Consider the following 26,538-nt stretch of genomic DNA (forward strand, 5'->3'; position numbering starts at 1 on the left):
GTCTTGTCCATTAACACTTTCTGTTCCCTTAAAGTTAAATTTTTCACCAACATCTTTGTTTTTTGATTGTTAATCTTAAATCCTGCTAACGGTCCAAATTCTTTTAATTTGTCCATCAATACATTAATTCCTTCCAAAGGATTTTCTAGTACAATTATCAAATCATCAGCAAATGCTCTCAATTTATATTCTTCTTTTTTTTTATCTTTAATCCCGAAATTCTTTTATCTTGCCTTATATCTCTAAGCAGCACTTCTAAGACCAGAATAAATAAAAGGGGAGATAAAGGACATCCCTGTCTTGTACCCTTTTGTATTTCACATGAATCCGTTAAATCTCCGTTAACAATTATCTGAGCCTTCTGAGATGTATATTTGTGAAAATAATTGAGGGAGATTCTGCAAAAATTAGGAAAAATGTGCACTAAAATGCTGACAATTTTTGAGATGACTTTTTCCCCCAAAGCAAATTGATGCAGAAATCTGGACAACTCAGTTTAGGATTGGGAAAATGTGAAAGTGAGAGAAAGTGAAATTGACATCCTTATTTGGGAGCCATTGCTAGTCAGTTTAGACCAGCCTATCCCAACTAGTGGGCCACCAGGTGTTGTTGGACCACAATTCCCATCTTTCCTGACCATTGGCAATGCTGGCTGAGGCTGATGGGAGTTGTGGTCCAGCAACACCTGGTGGCCCACTAGTTGGGAAAGGCTGGTTTAGACAGTACTAAACTGGATAGATCAATGCACTGACTCTGTATCAGATATGAGAAGCACACCAATGGGGCAATTCATTCACAAATGAATGGAATAAGGATAATAGAAACATAGGGAGGCTGTCAAGAACTAGGTGACAAAGAAAGCAAAAGAGACAGACAGATGTGTACTCATGCAACCGGTGATACTGTGCAATCAAGATAAACACAGTGGTGAGGAACCAAAGGGTAACAGCCTTCAAAAGACACAGCACAAAACCAGCGCTGTGAATGATGGGAGAAATAAATTAAAGTTTGGGGCTTTCAGGCACATTATTATTTCTGCCTCCCACAAAGGATCATACCAAATGGGTGGAGGATTTTAATATAATTGTCAATTAACATCTGTCAGGCAATTATATCTACCTTCGTAATCTTATGCTTGTTTGTCAGCATGTCTGACCTATTTAATTCCAGGAACACCTGCTAGAAAGAAATGAAATAGATGGGAGAACGGTTTGAGTGAAAGAATGATGAAAAAAATAAATATAGGGCCACTGTTTTAGTTATTATAAAGAGAAAGACCATGCAGCCACGAATCTTCTTGCTATGGCTCAGTTGTTATCATTCAGTGCATCCGTTCATGCAGCATCCAGGAGGCAGAATCAGAAACAAAACAAAACAAAACAAAACAAAACAAAACAATGTTTATACATAAAAGTTCTTTAAAAATGCAGGTCCAGGAGACTTTCACTTAGTCCAGGAGACCTTCCAGGAACCAGAATTAATGGCTACATGCAGGAGAGATCAGAAGAAGGTAAAGATGAAAGGAGGTTGATTTAAACTATTTAGAAGTGCATTTAGACTTGCTGGGAAAATGTGCAGAACAAACAACTTCCCTAGCTTTAAGACACAGTTTGTGAAATGTAATGTGTGATTTCTCTGTTCTAACACACCTCCATCAGAGAAGAGTGGCTATTATTATTATTATTATTAAATAACAATAATAATAATAAATGCCCAAATGACTTACAACTAAAAAATAAATTATAAAATCCATACATAATTAAAATACTCAACAACAGTTCCAACAGAGCACTAAGACATCCTTAATTAAAACATACAATAAAAGAAGCCAGTTAAAAAGTGTGACAATTAAAACAGTTTAAAAAACAGTTGAAACAATAAGATCAGAAGTGTAGGTTCAAGGAGATGCTTGCCTAAACAGGTGTGTCTTCAGGAGCTGGCAGAATGCCAATATGCATAGGGCCTCTCATTTTTCAGCAGGGAGGGCATTCTACAACACTGGTGCCACCAGTGAAAAAGCCCATCTTCTTGTTACCACCGGCTGATAATCATCAGGCCATGGCAAAACTATCTGGATTCCATTTGCTGATTGTAATGCCCTTACCAGAAAATGGAGTGGAAGATGGTTTTTCAGGTAACCTGGCTCTGTATGTAATTAGAAGAACTGGCTCAGTGGTTCATAGGCAGCCAGTGCAGACCCCTCAGCAGCACTGGCATGATAAGTGCCCAATAAGGAGCACTACTCACTACCCGGGCTGCATTCTGCATGAGCTGTAGCTTCTGGACCAGCTGCAAGGGACACCCCACACAGCACACATTACAATAGTCCACGCATGAGGTTACCAATGCAAGTACTATTGCAGTTTTCTGCTTTGAAAAATCACACAATTAACATTGCATGGAGGGGAATAGCAAGGCTCTGCCCACTGGCTCCGCCTTATGTGTCACATCCCTACTTTCCATATATTCAGGGGGATGTCTGAAGAAGGGAGCTTACTCTACACACATAGACTCCCCTGGTGAAGTGGTAGTCTGATTTTTGCAGCATTTGCAATCACTCTGCTCTTCAGATCTTCCAACAAAACATGCATGGTGGAGGGGGTTGCAGCAGCTGCTCTTCGCCTCTATGCAATATTAATTTCACAATTTTGTACACCTAACAGGGCTTTGGTACTTTTTCAGCAATAGTGTTTTATGGCACAATGTCTCAAGGATGAAAAAAGTCATCAATTTCTGCCATGAAATCACATGCTTTGAGCCCTTTTCACAAACAAATATGTTTAGAATGAACCTGTGGAGTGGATCTTTGGATGGGCCAGCTCTCTCTCTCTCACACACACACAGATAGGAAGCTGGTCTGAAGGGCAAAGTGGGGCATACTCTCGCAAGATTCTGGACCCCCAACCCCCCGCAAAAACATCCAAAGCCATAGGCCAGTCTTTCACTGACATCCACAATAATATTAATACATTTGCACTGATTGAGAGGAGGTAAGCCCTTGTTTTTTATTGCTTACTCAAGTGCGCGCGTGCGCGCACGTGTGTGTGTGTGTGTGTGTGTTGCTGGAGGGGAATAGTTTCCATTATGGGAAGCAAGATGCTGAACTAGATTGACCTTTGGCTTGAGCTATCATTATATTCAAAAGGATTCCAACCCTTCTTTAATAGAAAAGATTGCTGCTTTCTGGTTTGTTGACTCTAGTTTATTTTTATTTTTGCTAACCTGTGAACACAACTTATTGCTTCAAGAACCTAAGCAAATCCCACTATCCTGAAGCAGGAACATTTAGGTTTGGATACTATACAACTGACGGGGGGGGGAAGCATTTTTCCCCACTCTTCAACCTAAAAAGGTTTTCAGAGTTGTTTGCTAAGATCAGTAATATGATTAGACAATCACAATTGGTAATAAAACATTGTTGTTGTTGTTTAGATTTATTAGTCGCTTGATACCTGATGGTCCCCGAGCGACTTACACAATGTTAAAAGAAAATAAATGAAACAGACTATAAAACATAACAATAAACAACAACAAAACCATAGCAATATCACCCCCATAGAGCCACAGGAAGGTTTGGCAGCATATTAAAAACAAAACATCATCTCAATCTATCAAATGCCTGGGAGAAAAGGTATGTCTTTTCCTGGCGCTGAAAAGATGACAATGAAGGCACCAGGCAGACCTCACTGGGGAGCATATTCCACAGATGTGGAGTCACAACTGACAAGGCCCTCTCCCTTGTCACCATCTCAAAGGGGGGACCTGGAAAAGGGCCTCAGAGGAAGATCTAAGGGTCTGGGTAGGCTCACATTTGGAGAGGCGTTCCAGAAGATATTGGGGTCCTGAGGCATAAAGAGCTTTATAGGTCAAAACCAGTACTTTGAACTGGGCTTAGGATAGGCAGCCAATGCAATTGGAACAGGAAGGTGTTATATGCTCTGTTCGCCTGGAACCTGTCAACATTCAGGTGGCTGCATTCTGCACTAATTGAAGCTTCCGAACCGTTTTCAAAGGCAGCCGCACCTAAAGTGCATTGTGGGACTTCGTCCATTACTTTTTCCACAGCTGGCCCCCTGCCGGCTCCCTCCAATCTGCTAGCTACTCACACACACCAGGGCAACGGAGGAGGCAGGAGGGGAGGAAGCTCCCCAGCTTCTCCAAGCAAGTGGAGGAGGAAAAGGAAGAGGAAGTGCAACACTGTGGGGCAAGAGACAGGCTGCCAGCAGCAGTTGGCGAAAAATCGGCTTAATTCCGGGGTGGTGGTGGAATTAAGCAGATATTTGCCCATCCCAGCCTACAACCTGTCTCTTGTCCCACAGTGTGGCTCTTCCTCTTCCTCCTCCCAGGGCTGGAACTCCTGGGAAGGATATTGCTGCGGCCTCCGCTGTATGGATGTGGCTGGGGAGGGCTCCTACCTCCTCCTTTTGGGTGGTAGCAGGGATGGCAGATCTGCAGCAGCACAGTGTATGTGTATGTGTGGGAGAAGTGGCATTGAAGGACGCTGCACTTGAGAGAAGGAGTTTACACTGCAGAACGGTGGCGAGGATGGCGAAGGGAAGAGAAGAAGTTTACACAGGGAGCGGGAGGGTGGAAAGCACTTGCAAAGCCAGGGATGACTATTTTGACTTCAGATCACCCAACCTAGGAAGGAACTGGATGTTGAGCTTGCTTCTTAGGTTTTTTACCCTCTCCCAGAGGTGATGGAACAGTTCAGGATTCAGAAGAGGAGGAGGGGCACATTAGTTGCAAAGCATTCGGAAGGGATGAAGAATTGTGCCCTTTCTTTCTCTCTCTCTCTCTCTAAAAAAGAGGATTTTGAAGTTTGTGAGATCTTCCCGCCTTCTCCCCCTCCGATCCCCTTTCCCCCATGCATCTGAAATATTCCTGACACAAAGAGTTATAATTTGCAAACGCAGAAGGAAAATGGGTGTTCCTTGCCGCAGTTTGTTAAATGAGCAAGAGATTATTCAAAGCAATGTCTTCCCTCCTCTGTCAAACTCTGCCCAGACAAAATCCAGTCTTTCTCCTGTTAACAAATTTAGACTGCAATCCAATACACATTTACCTGGGAGTAAGTTCCATTGAATCCAATGGAGCTTACTTCTGAGTAGACATGTGTGCATTGCAGGCTTAATCTGCTCCCTGTGGGGAGTGGATGCTGCTGCTGTGGGAGGAGTGAACGAGGAAGCAATTTTCTCAGCTGGGAAGGCAGCAACACCAACATGTTAAAGCTAACTTGGCTTACTTGGGAGTAAGCTTCATTGATCACAGTGGGGCTTGCTTATGAGTAAACATGTAAATGATTGGGTTGCATGGTACTATAGCAGATTTATCTTCATAAAATAGGTTGTTAATTTCTTTCTTTGGCTAGATTGTATGACAAGATTAGAGATAAGGAGAGTGATAGCTAAATAATTCATGTGAGTGAAGGTTGTTTTATTGTTCTAGGTACATAACCTTGGGGTGGAGAAAGCATGGAAGGATCTTTCAACAATTGAGCTTCTAAAACCACAATATGCTTTTTTAAAAATTCCTTGATGAAGGTAGGCTTTAAATGGGGAAGGGCCGTAGCTCAAGGGCTGAGCATCTGCTGTCCATGCAGAAGATCCAGGTTGAATTCCTGGCATCTCCAGGTAGGGCTGGGAGAGACTCTTGCCTGAAGCCCTGGATTGCTGCTGCCAGTCTGTGTAGACGATACTGAACAAGATGGTCTGACTCAGTAGAAGGGAGTTGTCTGTCTTCCTATCTTCCTAGACTTGCTTAACTTCTTTCTTTAATAGACTGAGAAAGAGTAGTCTTCAAAAAAGAAAAGTTACCTGCAGTACTCATCTGACAAAGGCAGGCAGGCCTATGAAGCCTGTGACCAAAACAGCCTGTCAGCCATGCAGGGTGGTTCGTCAGAGACTTGAGAAAACTCCTATTTGCTGTCTATATGAAATTACAAAATGCAGATTGTGAAGTACTCACAGGCCGCAATACCTGGCTGCTGAGTGTTGTTTTGCGTGCTGGGGGGGTGGGGAAGAGATGATCTTGTGGAAGGCCAATGGCTAATTTTGGGGCTAAGGGAGTGTGCAAGGCGGTTGGTTAATCTATGTGTGCTGGTGAATCAAATGGGAAGGGATCCTTCTATGAGGACTGAGAGGAGAGGGTGAAGCTTCCATACAACATCATGCTTTTTTTTCTTTATTACTGTAGCTTTCCAAGTCAGTTATGCAGGCCCCAATAGTGTGAATGGTTATAACCTTAGAAGGGGTGGCAATGGGAGGTATGAGATGACTCACAAAGGGACCCTGCACTTTGCCGCTACACTACTGCATGTGAATAGGGCTTATTAATTCACAACTTGCGTGTGCATCATGACTTGTACGTGTATCAATTCTAGTCTGTGAATAGGGCTTATGAATTCATAACTTGTATGCACATTAGTTCTGTTCTGATCCTCAAATGAACAGTATGGAGAATGGAGGTGGGGCCAGCAGGCACAATTCTGCTTGCCCCTCCATACTAAATTTGGCACACAGTTGTGTTAAAAGGGCTTCAGAATGCACTGTGTGTGTGCATGCGCAAGTGTGCATGCGCCAATTCACTGGAGGTTGGAATCCGCTTATTTCTGACAACAGGGTGGTGGTTGAATCAAGTAGATTATCTGATTATCCAAGCCTGCACCCTGTCACTTGCCTCATGGTTTGATGCCTCCTCTTCCTCCTCTGTGGTGTGGCCCTGCACGGGAGGCTGTTGCTGAGGCCTCTACTGTATCATTCAGCCTGGGAAGAGCCCTCCTCTCCTGCCTCCTCCTCCTCTATAGGGGTGGGGGTGGTCTAGGGGGTGGGGGTGGGCAGGCACAGAATGGATCTGTGGCAGATTGGTGGCTGTGAATTCTTTTCCTAGTGTGTGTACACCCAGGGCTGGCACCAGGCATGAGAGGGCCTTTGGGCACCACCCTGTCCCGGGCCCATGGGCCCACCCAAATGTGCCTCTCCCACTGCGGTGAATGCTGGCCACGCTGTGTGCACATGACTGCCATCAACCAAGATGGTGGCGGGGGCTTCCGTAAGGGCCTGATGCCTCTGCCACCATCTTGGTTGATGGCACACATGCACGCTACCCTCCCACCCTAAGGAGGGGCTTTTTAGGGGGCCCTCAGGACCCAGGGACTCTTAGCAAGAGCCTGACCTGGCCACCCTCTGGCGCTGGTTCTGTGTACATCTCATCCATGCTTAGAATATATGCCTGACTTTTTTTATAGTTCTGCAACAAATTATACATGGCTGTCTAAAGTGGAATAAAGGTCTGGTGTGCATGTGACCAGTGACAGATTTAGTTTAAATTTGGGTGGGAGTCTACATGTGCCTGCTGTAGAATAAATTTGGATAAGTGCAAATTTTAAATAATAGCTGTTTTTCAGTTCTCATATTGTTTCAGAAAGTGCAAATTTGATAATTTTGGCTTTGAATGTGAACCAAATTGAATCCCCCTCTCCTATCAATAAGCAATAAATGTATATATATATACATTTGTATCATAATCTACCTCATGATTAAGCTGTAGCTCTAAACTGGGTTCAAGGGCCACATCCTATATAGGTATGTGAGTGATTGCACAAAGCTGAAAGATCACTCTAGATGTTCTAGGCAATTGCAGCACATAGCCGGGAAATGAAGAGGCAAGATAAGATGAGGTGTGGGTAAATCAAGGGCCACATTTATTTGAATAAAGCCAATTACATGCTTGATTGCATGGTAAAATGATCTGCAGAGCCAAGTGTGGAATGTATCTCACCCCCATTGGGCAAGGTCACCCTGCCACGGGAAAAGGGAGGTGAGTCAAGCCCAATTCCCTCTTCCAGGCCCCATCCCCGCAGGGTGGTTAGGGAGGCCTTGCAGATCCACCCCCTCTCAGGGCCGCAGAGTGGGTGTTACAGGTTAGCCCCAAAGATGAGCCTTATCCTGCCAACCGGCTGCACAACCCTCAGAACCCACCGATCATATTACAGAGGAAGATCTAGCTTTGTCAGTTCCTTGTTTCCCAGCAAAAGGGGAAAATCCCATTGTGTTATGAGAGCAGCAAACATTCTGCAGTACTCTATGATTAACCAGGAACAATCTACCAATGCAGAGAATTCCCACCATCGCCAGTCCAAAGGCTCTGGCGATGGTGGGCCTTTGCAGCCATGCTGGGCAAGACCTGGCATGGCTTCAAAATCCCACATATCCGGCGCGACATAGCCACAAGCGCCTGTCGCATACGGGGAGGAGCAAGGAGGCTATTTAAGCCCTGCTCCGTCTCCCCTTGGCCTCTTTGCTGCTCTCATAACACAATGGGATTTTCCCCTTTGCTGGGAAACAAGGAACTGGCAAAGCTAGATCTTCCTCTGTAATATTTCCAGTTGCTCATTTATAATTATAAAGGAAGCAAACAGAAGAATGGAATGTAGACATTTTCAAACTTCAGAAGGTATAGAATGTGCCTGGTCAGATGCTGGTGGGAGCCAAGCAATCGGGGCATATGGCACCTTTACAAAACAACTTCACTGTGTTAAGTTTCCCCTATTCCAAACTCCATTCAGGAGGAAGTTGAAGGGATTTAACTTTCAACACCCTTTTCGCCAGCTAAGTTCCATCGGGTTGCTAGGTCATGTGACTGACCTGAAAAAAGTTTGGAATAAGTGTAAGTTTCTCCTTGCTCTGTTCTGCCACACCTTTAGAACACTCCTTTTTGGAGACTTAACGCTGGCATAAGTTCTACCAGTTGATCCCTGACTGAGCAGGGCCGAGACACTTACGCTGGCCTATCTCTGGCTCAACCAGGATGAGGGACTTACACCAATTCAGCCCTAGTTCAATCAGGAAAGCCCATAATACATTGAAACTAATCTCTCAGAAATCAGATTGTCCATGGTTTTCATTTAAATAGAAAAACATCTTTTAGTTTAATCTGAGTCTTAGATGATTATCATTCAATTCTAAGAAGTATTGTGCTGGTTTTAACATTTCCTTTTTTTAAGAAATCAAATTAAAAGATTAGAAATCTATTTTTAAATATTTTGTTACACAAATCATGGATTTGTATCCCACCACACAACAATGCATCTAACATTTTGGTTCCTGCTATTAATCACCATCATTTCATCTTTCATATATGCTGCAGTCAAGTGAGAACTGCTTTAGCTGAGATCTTATCCCATGTGACTATGGTATGTGATTAAAGCAGGTGTGGGGAGCCTCCTGCCTCTGGGCCAATCATGGCCCTTGGAGAGGCATTTGGCCCCTGAGGTCATTTCCCTAAAACCACACCCACCAGCCCATCAGCTGACATTACTGGTGACATTGGCTGATGGGTGGGACATTCTGGTCAAGCCTACCTCATGCTGATCCTTTCAACCTCTGGAAAAGATCAGTGCAGGGTGAGCTTTCCAAAAAAGGAGGTCTTCTTGCTTTTGCTGCATACACAGCAAAAACAAGCAGATCTGGTGTTTGCTTGCTTGTTTGTTTGTTTGTTAAGCCTGCCCTTTGTGATCCTTTCCGGAAGTTGAAGGAATCAGGGCAGGGCAGGCTTGACAAACCTCTCTGTGCCCTGTCCTTTTAAGCTCTGATTGTTGAGCTTGAAAAGAATGGGTGCAGGAAGACTTGGAAAGCCCACCCTGCACTGATTCCTTCAAACTCAGAAAAGGATCGGCACAGGACGGGCTTTTCAAGCACAAGGGACTTTGGCAGGTGAGTGGGGCAACCCAGATGCTATGTTATGTTACAGTTTATTTCTATGCCACCTTTTGGCCAAAAAGGCCCTCAAGGCGGCTAACAAAAAATAAACACAAACAAAAAATACACATCAAAAAAGAACAATACAGTTTACAAAAATTTAAATAAAAATATTATTATTGTTAAAAAAGCAACAGCAACATCTTTCAATAACAATACAGTAACAAATGTCATATTGTCTCAGACGCAATGCTTCTTAATGGAGTTAGTTTGTATGTTCATCTCCAAGTCATCCAGAGATGTACATGTATGTGTGAAACAGCCCCATGTGCCTTTGCTGGATCTCTTTGCAGGGGTGTAGCTCCTCTCCTTGAGTGGCAGTGCTTGCCCAAAGCAGCAATAACAGAGAAAGCAAGAGAAGCGGCAGGCGTCTCCGCCTGAGCTCAGCAGCACCGAGAGACCACCAGCACCCAGCTGTATCCGGAGGAGGAGGAGTCATATGTCAATCATATGACATCGTAGTGATATCTGACAGGTGGGGCCGGCAGGGCTCCTCACCCCTGGATTAAAAGAAGTCCTAAAGGTAGGGGACTGGTATTGTGGAACTGGTGGCATAGACAGAAGGTTTGTCTTTCCAACTAGGGATGTAGAGAGAGATACAGTTCAGAACCTACTTAAATTTGCACTTCCCAAAACTATACATGAACCACAATGCAGATATTCTTCAAAATTCACAATTTTATTTTTGCGATGTAGTTCTTCAACCAAAAACTGTGTACAAAAATGTGTTGATTAGGGGAAAGTGCATAAAAACACATTTATCAGTTAAAATATAATACAAAATTGCTTGCAAAAATGAGTATATTAGGCAAAATTGCATTAAAAAACTATTAGGAAATGCTGATGATTTTTTGTTATAACTAAAAAGCAGTTCACATAATGTGGTGAACTGAATTCAGGACTGGAAAAATGATGAACAGAGAAACCAAAACTGGCAGATTTATCCATCTCTATGTCCAGCTTTTTTATTCGACACTTTATAGCATTATTCACGTGTACATATTAAAAGAGCCTTTATTTATTTATTTATTTATTTATTTATTTATTTATTACATTTATATACCACCCCATAGCTGACGCTCTCTCTTTATGCCATGTTTGTTTTATAAGTGGTATAGCATTGCTTGTACATATGGTGCCATACTGCTTTTTCAAAAAATGACGCTACCACTTCTGTTTTAATATTAATCTACAGGTTCGGACGCAAACAGGATGGCTACTACTTGGGCCTTCATTATGCCCTAAAGCAGGAATGGCAAACCTGTGGTCCTCCAGATGTTGTTGGCCTACAACTCTGACCATTGGCCATGCAGGCTGGGGCTGATGAGAATTGGAGTTCTATAATATCTGGAAGGCCACAGGTTTTCCCATCTCCACCCTAAACATTTACCAGCAGGAGCCTCCCAGTGCAAGGATTTCTGGGAATTAGTTTGCTAGTGTACGTATATGAAAGAGGGCATTTTGCAGTTAATAAGGGACTGTCAGGCTAACATTTCAATTACTCTTAGCCATGATGCTATACTAGCATTCTAACTAAATCCTAGTACTTTTTTTTTTTGCCAGCCATTTCCATGGCTCTGTGTGCATACATGCATGATGAACCTCTGACTTGTCTTGGTTTAATGAGTCCTAACAATCAAGCAATTAGAAATCAATGACCTCTGTGGGTCTGATACTAAAATAGTTATGTTAGAAATGTATTATTTAGTCACAACTCAAAGATTAGTCCTAGCAAATAATTAAGGTCAGTCTGACTTTCTGCAGTTTGTTATGTAGCACAATATGAGCAGCCTTTCCTGCAGTAGCTAGTTAAAAGCAAGACTGGTTTGATATTCTATTGGGGGTATGTCATTAGTATATATGTGAATAAGTTTGGGGGTGGGGCTAATGGTTAATTAAGATTTTAAAAGCCTAATTAAACATATAGCCAGGAGAGGAGTAGGGGAAGGAGACCTTGTATCTCCTTTCCTCCCTCCCCCTGACTGAAATGGAGGTCAATTCTGCAGTGTGTTGAGATGCCTCCCCCCCCCGATCAATGTCTCAGTTGAGGCACTGATTGGTGGGGGAGGGGGGAGCTTACAGCACCCTGTAGAATTGATCCCTCTGCAAAGTGGTTGATTCTGTGTGGCTGATGCTTCGCAAATGGCTTTCACCTGCACCATGCAGAATCGATCCCTCCGTTGAACAGCTGTTGAGTGGCGGAGACAATCCTGTGCAGGTGATGCCCAGCAAGCAAATTTCCTTTAGGAAATCCACTTGAGGAGCATCAACTTCACCCTGCATAATCACAGAGGGATTGATCCGGGGAGGGGGGACATCAGGCAGACAGGAAGCAGGGCTTACCTTCTCCCAGAAGACATCACCAGGGATCTGAGGTAGGTCTTGGCCATTTCACTGGGTTTTCCCGCCCTGCCTGGCTCTTCTTCCTGCCTGATGCCCTGCCCCCTGGCAGCCATGGATTTCTCTGGATCATCCAATCCAGCCTGTAGTGATCTATGATTCTCTGAACCTGACTCATCCAATCCAACCCATAGTGATCTATGATTCTCTGAACCCGACTCAGAATAGACCCAATTTGGCTCAAGTCTTGGGACTTGGTTGAATCCAGTGTAGAACCCTACCTCCAACTTTCGAGTGGCCACACCCTTTCATCAGACTATCATTCCACTTCAAATGGAAGAAGTTCTTTTAATTCTACTAAGACAAAGCTGGAATAAAAAAGGGGGTGGCTGTAATGCACTGATCAGTTAGAGACAATGCACATGTCACCCTTCACAAAGAGATAATTTGTGAAAATCAAAATGGCAAACAAGCAATATCTTGTTTTTTAAAATGAAACTAAAATCAACAGTCTATTCATATTTTAAACATATCTCAAACAACAACTAAGTCAATTGAATCAAACTGCAGAAAGATTTCCCCTTTTGCATATTTACATGGGTGTAATTATGTAAATATATTTTCAACATCCAGTTATGTTTCCTGGATACCACCCTCAATGATGCAAGAATAATTTCAATATATACGATACTCCTGATTATTTCATCATATGTATACAAACAGGCAATAAAAATGTTATCATGTCATATGCACAAGTTAACCAGCCCTTAGCTACTGATATTAGGTTTTTTTAAAAATCTGTATTGTAACAGTTTTAGCTGGTTCTGTATCCTGATTCCCAGGTATTGAAATCTCATCATTCATAGAGGGCATGTTTCCAAAAAGGAAAAGTAAGAAAATGTGTTGGCCTCTCTCAGCTGTATAAAATGACTACATTATCATTTGATTGTGTTGCATTTCTGTAATCAGTTCTGTTCCATTTATTCTTTTACCTCTATTATATATTTTTCATTATTTCAGTTGTTTCTTGATTCTCTTTTGAGCTGTCAAGTGTCAAGATAACCAGATTCTTGAATCTTCACTAACATCACATGAAGGATCACAAATGGATAAAAGCCAGTGTCTGATATTTCATTCATGATCAAGGTGCTTGAGCACGTGGTGGGGTTGTATCTCAATTTGAGTATATCCTGAAGGAGAGAGAACATTTAATCTGGATTCAGGGGCAGTCACAGGACCGATACAATCTTGGCTCCCCTCGTAGGACTGTGTCCTTGTTGATTCTGCTGGACCTCAAGGAACATAAGAAGCTGCCTTATATTGAGTCGGACCATTGGTCCATCCAGATCAATATAGGCAGTGGATCTCCAGGGTTTCAGATAGGGCTCTTTCCCAACCCTGCCTGGAGATGCCAGGGATTGAACTGGAACATTCTCCATAAAAGACAGATGCTACAGCACTGAGCTATGGCTCTTCGTGGCTCTTTCCCTCTCAGAGACTTTTGATACTATTGACCTTAGTATCTGTATCAATATGTGGAACTAAGTGAGACAGTCAGGAAATCAGACAGGAGGAGAAATTCAGTGACACAGAGGAAACACACAGATTGAGAGAACACACCCTCAACCGGGAAGCGACTCAATACACGTAAGCAAGGAGTTAGAGCAGGAGAGAAGCAGGGCAGGAGAAAGCATGTTTATTTTGTATAAAGAAAGACTTCAGTTTTATATAACTCCAGACTCTTCATTAACAGTAAAGACTTTTAAAAACAGTATCTTTCTTAACTCCTTGGGAGGAACGGGGCTTGGAGGCTCCATTTTACAATTTAAAATTGGTTTTGGTCCTTCAGAGGGAGGAAGATTCAGAAAGTAGTGCTGGAGGACCGCACCAGCCTGCAGCAGGCCCTTGGGCACCACACTGCAGGGGGCCTGGAAGGTGGCAGGGGTGGGGGCTTAAATAGGCCTGGTCGCACCAGCGGATTAGTGTGGTGCTTGTGCCCACCTGCCATCACCCAAGACACCCCCCCACTGCCATATTGGGTCATGGCAAGCATGTGCATCCAATACTGTGACACAGCACCGTGGTGCTGAAGGAAGTTGTGTGGCCAGCCTGCACCGGCTGTGGGAGAGGTGTTGCCTGGGAGGATGGCTACCGCTCTGTGATCTACAGCCACCCGCCCAGCCCCAGTAGCAGGGGCTGTCAGTGCCAGGGCCCACGGCCACTGCCTAACCTGGCCAACTGCTGGCACCAGACCTGCTCTTGGCTGTGGCATATGATGTGTCACAGGGCTCCATCTTGTCAATCATGCTTTTTAACATGCACATGAAGACGATGGGGGAGGTATTCTAGGGATTTGTAATGTCACCAATATGCTGATGTCACTTAACTATGGCTACTTCCAGACTGTTGCTACTTCACCGGTGGGATTCATTCACATAAATGTTACTTTCATGTTGAACAATTAAAGTAGACTTGTCTCTCTTGTTAAAGAAACCTACTTAAACACCCTTTTCCCATTAAGTAAAGCAACAGGAAATTGCACTGGAACATGTAGTATAACAATTGCTTGATGTGAGATTGTATAACTTCCCTGCAAACAAATCAAGATGAATGCACAATAAACAGATCATCTGGAAGTGGCCTCTCTCTCTCTCTCTCTCTCTCTCTCTCTCATCAAATACAGATAGAATGTTGATGTGTTGTATCAGCCTTTGAAATTGGTAATGGACTGGATGGGGCAAACAACATGAGACTTAATCCAGACAAAATGAAGTGCTCCTGGCTAGTAAACTATCTGTGTGGAAATGGGATTTCAGCCTAGTTTGTATAGGATTGAACTCCTCTTGAAAATTCAGGTTCACTAGTCTAGGAATGCTCTTTCATCTAGCTCTGCTCCTGGATGCTGAGGTGGTGACTGTGGACACCAAGCTTCCGCTGGAGCATCAGCTGTGCTGTTCCTAGAGAAGGCAGAACTGGACATAGTGACCATGCCTTAATTACAGCGAGACTGGGTGACTGCATCACAGTGCTGTTATTGCAAAAAAGGAATCAAATCAGTAGTGAGCTTCTCCTTGCTGCTTTTCAAACCTCTCCAAGAATCTCCTGCAGCATCAGATAAAAAATAGCAAAGGGTGGCCGGGGGACGACGACTCCTCAGTGGAGGTTGATCTATTAGGATGAATCAGCACTGCTTTGGGGCTTTTCCCTACTGCAGGAGTCCCTTGGAGAGGTTTGGAAAAACGAGTAAGAAATGTCTATACAGTGATTTGATTCCTCCCCCTCCTCAGCAATGCAATTGAATCCCTACGTGCTTTAAGGTGAAGCTGAACATCGGTTGGAGAAGACTGAGGGAGACAAAGTATATTAATTCCCATAAATCTTGTCGCATGCACACGCCCACACTCCGAGTGCTTGGCAGCCCCAGTTTCTTTATATCAGAACAGATCTTGCACAATTCCGTTAAAGGGGAAATATGTAAAGATAAGCTAATTATAAACTACAGTTTAATCAGTTTAAGCTAAGGGAGGAGTGATTGAAGGGAGGGACAAAAGTATCACACCCAGATATTTTCATTCAAGCTCTGCCCACCCTAGTGTGGATGGCAAGCAGAAGAATAGCAATGAATATGGCGTATGAAAAAATGGGAGTGTGTGGAGCCTCACGTGCCAATCACAAGCACAGAAAAAATGGATCTGAAAGACCCATTTGTGAAATAATGCTCCCAGCTGGTTCTATGACTACTACTGCTGCTGCTACTCCTAATGCATATTTACATGGGGTTGTATTCAATGTAGCACTAGGGAGATTGTTCTGTCAGCACAAGCATTTCTGCTTGCCCAACAGAACAATCTCCCCTCCCCTCTCCCTGCATGCTGTTCTGGAACAGATGTTGGGAGGGCACGGGGGGGGGGAGTCCCATGGCGCTAGCGGGAATCCTTGTGCTGGCTTCCACTAGCACAACAAATTAATTGAATACATCCCATTGAACAATTTATGACAGGTATCCGAGGGCTGAAACGCCGTTCTCTTTTCATCACCAGGATAGAGAAAGAAACCACAAGGATAGGCTAGAGAAAAAGTTCATCTGGACAAATAGGCAATAAAATCTGCTACCAGGAAATTAAATGAAGAAACAGTATTCATCTCCTGGATTGCTGCTGCTGTATAGTCTCTGTAGACTGATGCACACATTCAGTAGAGCAGGTGGAACACAGAAGTAGGGAACTGCATCTGCATTTAAAATGTGTATAGTGCCTATATGACCAAATCCAAAATCAAACATCCTAATCCTACCCTTTGCTTTTTATAACATCCCAGGCATTATACACCACTGAAATGGGCTTATTTCTGCCAGCAGATAAGCAGTCTAAATTGTGTTACAAAATGCTTCATCTCATTTTTTTTTTAAAAAAATTGAACAAACCCTGCATGAAAAAAACTAGCAAGTCAGAGAAAAAGTGCTAGTCTTCACCCTGATGTGACTTGTTTTGTGAGGTTTTCACTTGGGGGGGGGGAATTCAGTCATATAATACAATAATTGGCTTGGTGCTATGGATGTATTCACTAGTCATGAATATTGATGGGCACTGGTTGAAACAATATGCATTGTGAATTTCTCACCAATTTTGTCAGTTATGTCCTACAATGGAGCCTTGACACAAACATCATGCCTAAGCAGCATGGGATATAGCATGAGATTTCACCTTTTTGACAAAACCAGGCTTCATCAAGTAAAACATTGTATGAGATGATGAGAACAGTGTGTCTTTTGGGAGCTGTGTGAAACTTACCAACTGGTTATACCTGTTTGAACTGAGTACATTTTGTTAGAAGCATAACAAGAGACAGGCAATGCTCCACCATCTCGTCATAGTAAATGACACTTTGAGTTAATTATTACTTTGTAATTCTTTATTTAAACTTTGTACCAAAATTCATTTGCAATATATCCTTTCATGCAGAACATGAAAGGCATTATTGTGTGCGGTCTGGGTGTGGCAGGATCCCAAGTCAAGTATGGAATAATTTTGTTTACATGCTTGAGTTGTGCAGTGAATGTTGTACACGTTGCACAGATAGTCTCTTGATTTATAAGACTGATTATTTACATTGGGTTACTTGCACAAAGAAACTTTTAATATACCTGGATTCCCTAGGCCAGCACTGTTCTCAGGGGATTGTCCTGCCCTGTGCTTAAGTAATTGCACTTGGATACCAAATAAGGCCTTGTGGTCAGAAACCCACGATCTAAAAGATTTGTGCTGGTGTCTCTGCTGAAGTGCTGGAGTAATATTTCAACAGAGTAGAGGGACTCTAGATCAGTGATAGAAATACCCTTCACATGAAGACATCCAGCTGGAGTCCTTAGCATCTCTAATTATAGTGGCTAGTTAGCAGTGATAAACTTGGGGCAGGATCTGGGCAGAAGTCCATGCCCCTCCTCCTGCAGAATGGCAGGAGGGTCTCTACATTCACCTCTTTCTAAATAAGTGGGGCATTAGTCCAGTCCAGTCTAAAATTACCTGAATGCACCACTGCAAGTCAGATGCCTCCTGGAAGCCTCCAAGTAGGGCATAAAGGCACAACAGAGGAACAGAGGGTGCTGCCTTATACAGAGTCAGACCTTTGATCCATCTAGCTAGTACTGTTTACACTGACTGGCAGTGGCTCTCCAGGGTTTCAGACAGGGAATCTTTCTCAGTTGTACCTGGAGATGCTGGGGATTGAACCTGAGATTTTCTGCATGCAAAGCAGATGCTGTTCCACTGAGCTACAGCCCTTCCCCATCCTCTGTCATTTGGCATCTGTGTCAAAATACGGAAGTTTGGTTTAGTTTCGTGGCTAATAGCTGTAGAGAGATACATATTTTCATGAATTTGTCCCTTCACTGTCTCAAGCTAACTGAGCCAATGCCATCGACATGTAAAGTAGCAGTGAAGTCTTATTTCATATTCTTATCATTGTAATTATTATCATTATCTGATATGGAGACTGCGACCCTATCTTCCTGTTCATCTGCTCCCTCAGGTAATACATGCCCTGGTCTCCTCTCGCTTAGACTACTGCAATTCGCTCTACGTGGGGTTACCCTTGAAAACGGTCCGGAAATTACAGCTGGTACAGAATGCGGCGGCACGCTTGATTACACATAGCTGTCGCTGGGATCATATCACCCCAGTGTTATTAGATCTTCACTGGTTACCAGTTGTCTACCAGGCCCAATTCAAGGTGTTGGTGTTGACCTTTAAAACCCTATACGGTTTCGGCCCAGTATATCTGAAGGAACGCCTCCAGAATCACCGATTGTGCCGCCTGACGAGATCAGCCTCGCAAGACCTTCTCTCGGTCCCACCGGTGAGAACAGCTAGGCTGGTACGGACCAGAGAGAGGGCATTCTCTGTTGTGGCCCCCACCCTCTGGAACTCCCTCCCTTTGGATCTCAGGCATGCTCCCTCCTTGTCCAGCTATCGCCGAGCCCTGAAGACCTGGCTGTTCAGGCAGGCCTACAAGATTGGGACAGATTAATTTTTATGGTATAATTGAATTAATGGATGGTTTTTTAGTTTAAATTTGACTATGTTGATATGTATATGTATTGTTTTACTCTTGTTGTTCGTCGCCTAGAGTGTCCCTAACCCGGACAGATAGGCGGCTGAAAAATAAAAAAATTATTATTATTATTATTATTATTATCACCATTAATTTTATTTGTTTGCATTTATGTGTCACTTTTGGCAAAAAAGCCCTGTTAAACATACCAGCAACTATTAAAAATACCACCAGTTTATCAACCATTTTAAAACTAGTTGCATACAACAAAACAAAGACTTTCTGAAAGTATCCATTCAGCAAAAAGAATAAAAAGGATGAATTCTACTCTATCCTACTAATTAATTAATTAAACGAGAGCCAGTGTGGCAAAGTGGTTAGAGTGTCGGACTAAGACCTTGGAGACCAAGGTTCAAACCCCACTTGGCCAGGAAGCTCACTGGGTGACCATGAACCAATCACTGCCTCTCAGCTCAACCTACATCACAGGGTTATTGTGAGTATAAAATGGAATGTGTGCCACCTTAAACTCCTTGGAAGAAAGGCAGGGTATAAACACAATAATAAATAAATAATAAAATAACTATGCACTGTATGAATAAGTATTTTCATTTTTCTGTCTAACTCTTCTGCCAATCAGTTTAATTGGGAGCCACCCATATTCTAGTATTATGTTATCTTTCTTATCTTTTCAGCTCCTACTGAAGACCTTCCTTTTTCAACAAGCCTTTTAAGTAGAGACCTTATCCCAGTCTGCCTCTGTGTTGGAATTGCTTTTTAAGAAGTTTTTAAAGCTTTTTAAAAAAAATATTTTAAAGCTTTTTTAAAAATAATGTTTTTAAAGATGTTTAAATATATTTTTAAAGTCTGTTTTTATGATGTTTTAGAGTGTTTTAGTCTACAACTTTCAAAGATACAGAAGACCTCTTGGTTGCCATGCCTGGCCTCCAAGAAGTCTTCTGTATCTTTAAAAGTTGTGCAAAGGAAAGGGAGAATTCCACCTTGTGGTTTTCCCCATTACGGTGTTGCAAGAACACCTGCACTTGGCTGACTTTCTCTTCTCCTAAAGATACAGGATCAGTCTCAGGCCCTGAACCTAGCAACCCTAATTCATACTGAGATGAGGTGATGTCTTTCTCTCTTTTTATTAAAGTTATGGTTACATTCAAAGAGATGCACTTCATTCACCTGTCTACTCTGACTCACTACCTTTCCTAACTATCCTAACTAAGCAGTCAATGAAGCGTTTGGGGAGAGTTGACTCAGCACTTGTGCCTTGGAAGGCACCAACTTAACTAGGGAAGGTTTTTGTGCACAAGCAGCAGCTCCACCTGAGTTCTACCCTTTGAAAGTCTCTCTTCCCACGCCTCCTCATGCGGGGCGAGGGGGAGCAAGTGTAAGATGGCACATCAGACAGGGGGGCTTCTCTAGGTGACAGTGCAGGCTCTGGAACCTGAATGCTGATTGGCTGGGAAGCGTTTGAAGTGTCTGGCAGGGATTCCTACATGGCTGTGGATGGCGCAATCGGGGAGTCGCTTCCCAACTGCTCTGGCATTGGACTCGCAGGAGGGGCAGGAACTGCATCCGTGGAAGTGCAGGGCATGGGAGTTTGGGGACTGCCAGAAGCCTACCCGCTACTCTCCCTTCCTCCTGCTTCCCAAGGAACCTTGTCCTCCTCTGGCTCCACTCCCCAACCTAGCTCCCCCTCAGTCTGGGGCACAACACTCTTATGTTATTGTAGCCAAATTTTGGTCATAACCCCTTGGCAAGCTTTAATAAGCTAATAAGTGTAAGGTTTGAGAAGGCACATCTCTGGCCATACTTTTGCAAGCACCTTGTCCATGTCATCAGGCTTCATCAACTGAAACTGATCCCAAGAAATTGCTGCAGGCATTGCACTGGACACCTCACTGGGGACCACAGTAAACATGTATGGAGCATCAAGGTTTCCACAGAGGTGAGCAACGTTACCCTTGAAGTGCCTTGCAAACTATTCACAGTGGGCTTACAAAGGGTCTAAAGCTCCATTTCTTGCGGCAGATGTTAATAGACCCCGGACAATACAAAAAATCTTCACTGGATGCCTACTTGAGAATGCGATGGAGGCAGAGAAGTGAATTTTCTTCACCATCCTTGCCACCGTCACTACCACACTGTTGGTATGGTTATGTTGTTTCACATATGCCTGGTCAGCCTTACAGCATGCATTTCACCAGTTGCGCTCCCGCCACCACTTGACTTGTTTCATCGACCTTAGTTCACTGATGTTTCAAAGTGCAAAACAGGCTCCACAATGTGGAGGGCATTGTGAGAGATGGTGCTCAGGGGCAGCCATGTCAGGAGCCCAAAGAGTCTCGTTGTTCCACAGCATGATAAGGGCTTCAACAGGGTCACCTGCTCTATCTACTGGAACCTCCCCCCCCACCTGGTATTCAGGAATCTAATGGATTCCATAAGTCTCCAGGGATAGATCATCTTGATCTATCCACTATCACCATGAACTTAGGTTCATTAATTTCAATGGGTCTAGTCTTAGGACTCTGAGTAGGCCTTTGTGACACTTATTTTCTCTCCATATGACGATGTACTTATGTACTTGATGAGACCTGCACAACTTGTGGTCTACTAAACCAGACACAACCCTTCAGTCATGTATTGTGGCCAATCATGTTCTTGATTGTTTTTGTAATCTTAGCAAGCAGCAAAAATAGAAGGGTCACTGCTAGTAGACTCTATTCTATTTAGTGCAGTTCTGCTTTAAGCGAAAGGTATGAGGATTCTTTGTCTTACTAGCATACTAGAATTTTATCATTCTTGTTCCTCACAATTCTCACTTGATATCTCAGTGACTTTTGATACCATTGACCATGGTATCATTCTGGGTCAAGTTGGTGAAATGGGTGTTGGAGGCACTGTCAGTTGTGTAGTGGCAAATTGAGTGCAGGGTCCCTTGTGGGTAATGCCATGCCTCCCACTGCCACCCCTTCTAAGGTTATACCGCTGACACTCATTGAGGCCTGCATAACTGACTTGGAAAGCTACAGCAATAAAGAAAAAAAGCATGATGTTGTATGGAAGCTTCACCCTCTCCTCTCAGTCCTCATAGAAGGATCCCTTCCCATTTGATTCATCAGCACTCATAGATAACCAACAGCTGGGGCTGATGGGAGTTGTAGTTCAAAAAAGTAACTTTTCCAAGCTCTGTGCCTTGCACACTCCCTTAGCCCCAAAATTAGCCATTGGCCTTCCACAAGACCATCTCTTCCCCCCCCCCAGCACGCAAAACAACACTCAGCAGCCAGGTATTGCGGCCTGTGAGTACTTCACAATCTGCATTTTGTAATTTCATATAGACAGCAAATAGGAGTTTTCTCAAGTCTCTGACGAACCACCCTGCATGGCTGACAGGCTGTTTTGGTCACAGGCTTCATAGGCCTGCCTGCCTTTGTCAGATGAGTACTGCAGGTAACTTTTCTTTTTCTTTTCTGAAGACAACTCTTTCTCAGTCTATTAAAGAAAGAAGTTAAGCAAGTCTAGGAAGATAGATAGGAAGACAGACAACTCCCTTCTGCTGAGTCAGACCATCTTGTTCAGTATCGTCTACACAGACTGGCAGCAGCAATCCAGGGCTTCAGGCAAGAGTCTCTCCTAGCCCTACCTGGAGATGCCAGGAATTCAACCTGGATCTTCTGCATGGACAGCAGATGCTCAGCCCTTGAGCTACGGCCCTTCCCCATTTAAAGCCTATCTTCATCAAGGAATTTTTAAAAAAGCATATTGTGGTTTTAGAAGCTCAATCGTTGAAAGATCCTTCCATGCTTTCTCCACCCCAAGGTTATGTACCTAGAATAATAAAACAACCTTCACTCACATGAATTATTTAGCTATCATTCTCCTTATCTCTAAGCTTGTCATACAATCTAGCCAAAGAAAGAAATTAACAACCTATTTTATGAAGATAAATCTGCTATAGCACCATGCAACCCAATCATTTACATGTTTACTCGTAAGCAAGCCCCACTGTGATCAATGAAGCTTACTCCCAAGTAAGCCAAGTTAGCTTTAACATGTTGGTGTTGCTGCCTTCCTAGCTGAGAAAATTGCTTCCTCGTTCACTCCTCCCACAGCAGCAGCATCCACTCCCCACAGGGAGCAGATTAAGCCTGCAATGCACACATGTCTACTCAGAAGTAAGCTCCATTGGATTCAATGGAACTTACTCCCAGGTAAATGTGTATTGGATTGCAGTCTAAATTTGTTAACAGGGAGAAAGACTGGATTTTGTCTGGGCAGAGTTTGACAGAGGAGGGAAGACATTGCTTTGAATAATCTGTTGCTCATTTAACAAACTGCGGCAAGGAACACCCATTTTCCTTCTGCGTTTGCAAATTATAACTCTTTGTGTCAGGAATATTTCAGATGCATGGGGGAAAGGGGATCGGAGGGGGAGAAGGCGGGAAGATCTCACAAACTTCAAAATCCTCTTTTTTAGAGAGAGAGAGAGAGAAAGAAAGGGCACAATTCTTCATCCCTTCCGAATGCTTTGCAACTAATGTGCCCCTCCTCCTCTTCTGAATCCTGAACTGTTCCATCACCTCTGGGAGAGGGTAAAAAACCTAAGAAGCAAGCTCAACATCCAGTTCCTTCCTAGGTTGGGTGATCTGAAGTCAAAATAGTCATCCCTGGCTTTGCAAGTGCTTTCCACCCTCCCGCTCCCTGTGTAAACTTCTTCTCTTCCTTTCGCCATCCTCGCCACCGTTCTGCAGTGTAAACTCCTTCTCTCAAGTGCAGCGTCCTTCAATGCCACTTCTCCCACACATACACATACACTGTGCTGCTGCAGATCTGCCATCCCTGCTACCACCCAAAAGGAGGAGGTAGGAGCCCTCCCCAGCCACATCCATACAGCGGAGGCCGCAGCAATATCCTTCCCAGGAGTTCCAGCCCTGGGAGGAGGAAGAGGAAGAGCCACACTGCGGGACAAGAGACAGGTTGTAGGATGGGGTGGGCAAATATCTGCTTAATTCCACCACCACCCTGGAATTAAGCAGATTTTTCATTGGTTGCTTCTGGCAGCCTGTCTCTTGCCCCGTGCTGTTGCACCTCCTCTTCCTTTTCCTCCTCCACTTGTTTGGAGAAGCTTTGCAGAAGCCTCTACTGTATGGTTTGGCTGGGGAGCCCCCTCCCCTCCTGCCTCCCCCTTTGCCCTGTGTGTGTGTGTGCGTGTTGGATTGGAGGGGGTCGGCAGTGGAAAAAGTAACAGGACGAAGTCCCAACATGTCCCTCCTGCAAAACACACCTGGGCACTTTTTTTATAGTAGTTTCGATCCTATCTCCAGGGTCATTTTCAGAGAATAGCATTGGACAATTGACTTTCAGCCCCCTGGCAGTTGTGCTTTGGGGTGCCGCAGGGTACCATCTTGTCTCCAGTTAACATCTATATGAAGCCCTTGGGAGCAGTCATAAGGAGATTTGGAGCGAGGTGTCAGCAGTACGCTGATGGTACCCAGCTCTATTTCTCTGTAACATCTGAATCAGCAGAGGCCATCAAGCCCTGGACCAGTCTAGACTCGGTGGTGGGCTGGATGAAGGCCAATAAACTGAGTCTGAATCCTAGGAAGATGGAGGCTCTGTGGGTTGGTGGTTCCCGAGTTCGGATAATTGGTCAGTTGCCTGCTTTGGATAGGGTCATACTCGCTGTGAAACAGCAGGTTCATAGTCTGGGGGTGCTCCTGGATCCATCTTTGTCACTAGAGGCCCAGGTGACCTCAGTGGCTAGGAGGTACAAGGAGTACCTTTTACCAGCTTCAGCTGGTAAGATAACTGTGGTCATTTCTGGAAAGTGATAGCCTGACCACTGTTGTCCATGCACTGGTAACCTCCAGGCTCCCATCGCTGGATTGTCACCTTGTAGTGGTGAGTGGGCTTGTGTGTTCCAATGAACCCTATGAGCAACGCCATCAGGAGTCATGTACTCCCAGCAGGGTCACGCATGGCAGTAAGGTCAAGGGAGAGGAACCAGACAAAGAACGATCCAAGAATGTCCTCAACGGCAGAACAGGCGGAGGATAACAATGTATATGTTACAACAACTGTGAAAGCAGATGAAGGCTGCAGCAGATAAAAGACTTCCAATCGTTGCGGTATCCAGGCCATTGGATAAAAGCCTTTTTCTGTCAAGATTGTGTGATGATCGTCATGCACCGATCTCCCCACATAAAACAAATTCATGCACAGACATCTTCCAAGCAAAACAAAACAAAAGTCCCATGGCGATCAGCGAATGGTGGGGGCAGGACTGTGAAATCCGGAAGCCCCTAGTCATGGACCAGCACCTGAGCAGTGGATGCAGACTCAGTTGTCCTGGCTCAAGGACTAAGGCCGTTGAGTAGTTCAGCAGCTATAGCCACGACTGAGCAGTCCTATTCAGGATCCACTCTGCTCACTCCATATGGGGAGGGGGCTAGAAAAGGTGCCCTAAACATAGTTTGCCTCATCTCTCTCCCTGACTGGATCACCGCATCCAGTGGGGTCACCACTTAGCGGCCGCAAAAGACAATTCAATTTTGGAACATGGAATATACAGACATTGCTGGACAATACAGATAGTGAACGTCCTGAACGCAGGACTGCCATCATCATGAGGGAGTTGAGATGTTTTAAAATTGACATAGCAGCACTCCAAGAAACTTGAAGAGCAGGAGAGGGACAATTGAAGGAAGAAAAAGGTGGTTACACCTTCTTCTGGAAAGGACTGCCTGAACAAGAACGACAAATACATGGAGTAGGCTTTGCTATTAAAAATGATCTTATGAAGCTCTTGTCAGAAGTTCCTATTGGCATTAATGAATGACTCTCAACTCTCCGGTTAAAACTCGCCAAAAACCAGCAGGCAACTGTTGTAAGTGCTTATGCACCAACATTAGATGCTGATAAAGACATCAAGAAAAAAATTTATACCCAGCTGGACACCATCTTATCAGAGATACCTAAGAAGGATAAAATTATCCTCTTGGGTGATTTCAGTGCAAGAGTTGGGCGTGAATTTGATTTATGGCCAGAAACCATTGGGAAAAAAAGTCTAGAGAAATTCATCTTGTTAGAAGATTTTAAATTTGATCGCTTAATATTCTTAGATTTCTTTGTAAGAGACGTCTTCTTGCCCAGGAGCCGCCAATTGGGACCTTTTTTTGATTTATTACGTGACAAAATTCCATTCCTACATCTCCCTAGAGCAGTTTGTAAGTCCCTAGAAACAGTCTCCGGGCGACGAATAAGTTTGTTAGCCACTGCAACTAAAGTAGAGAGGAGCATATTCAATTCCGCCAAAAACGTCTTCATATAGTCTAGATCCTTGGCCATCATAAGAAGCCAGCACTCGATCGGAATGGCATTAGGCGAGGAAATTCCACTGCTGTCATTTAAAAAATTAGAAGGAGTGCATGCTGTAGAATGAGGAGGTGATCCATTTGGAGGCTGGAAATTTACAGGATTAGGGAATTCCTGATGATTCCCCTCAGGTTCCTGAGGGACAACAAACGATAACGGAGTGTCTTGCTGGATCCGGTTCTCAGCTTCCTCAATCTCTAAGGCTAAATTTAACTGGGCTGGCTCTTGAAGGCTAGGTTGTAGCATTCCATTTAGGTCCAGAGACCAATCTAAGGGAGTAGTTGCCTGGATGGGGACCGTTGGCTGAGAGGATGAAAGTGCAGGATGCGATGACAATGCAAAAGATCCAATTTCATCAAGTTTAGAGAGCCCCTGCATATAATCCTCCGTGCATTCGGTTCTTTCTGGGCAAGAAATTATCCCCAGCTCGTCAGGCGGCTCTACCTCTGATTTAGAGCCAAAGAAGGATACAATCTTAGTTTGTTTAAGTTTTCCAGGGAGG

This window comes from Rhineura floridana, chromosome 2 (assembly GCF_030035675.1).
Source record: "Rhineura floridana isolate rRhiFlo1 chromosome 2, rRhiFlo1.hap2, whole genome shotgun sequence".
Classification (NCBI taxonomy): Eukaryota; Metazoa; Chordata; class Lepidosauria; order Squamata; family Rhineuridae; genus Rhineura; species Rhineura floridana.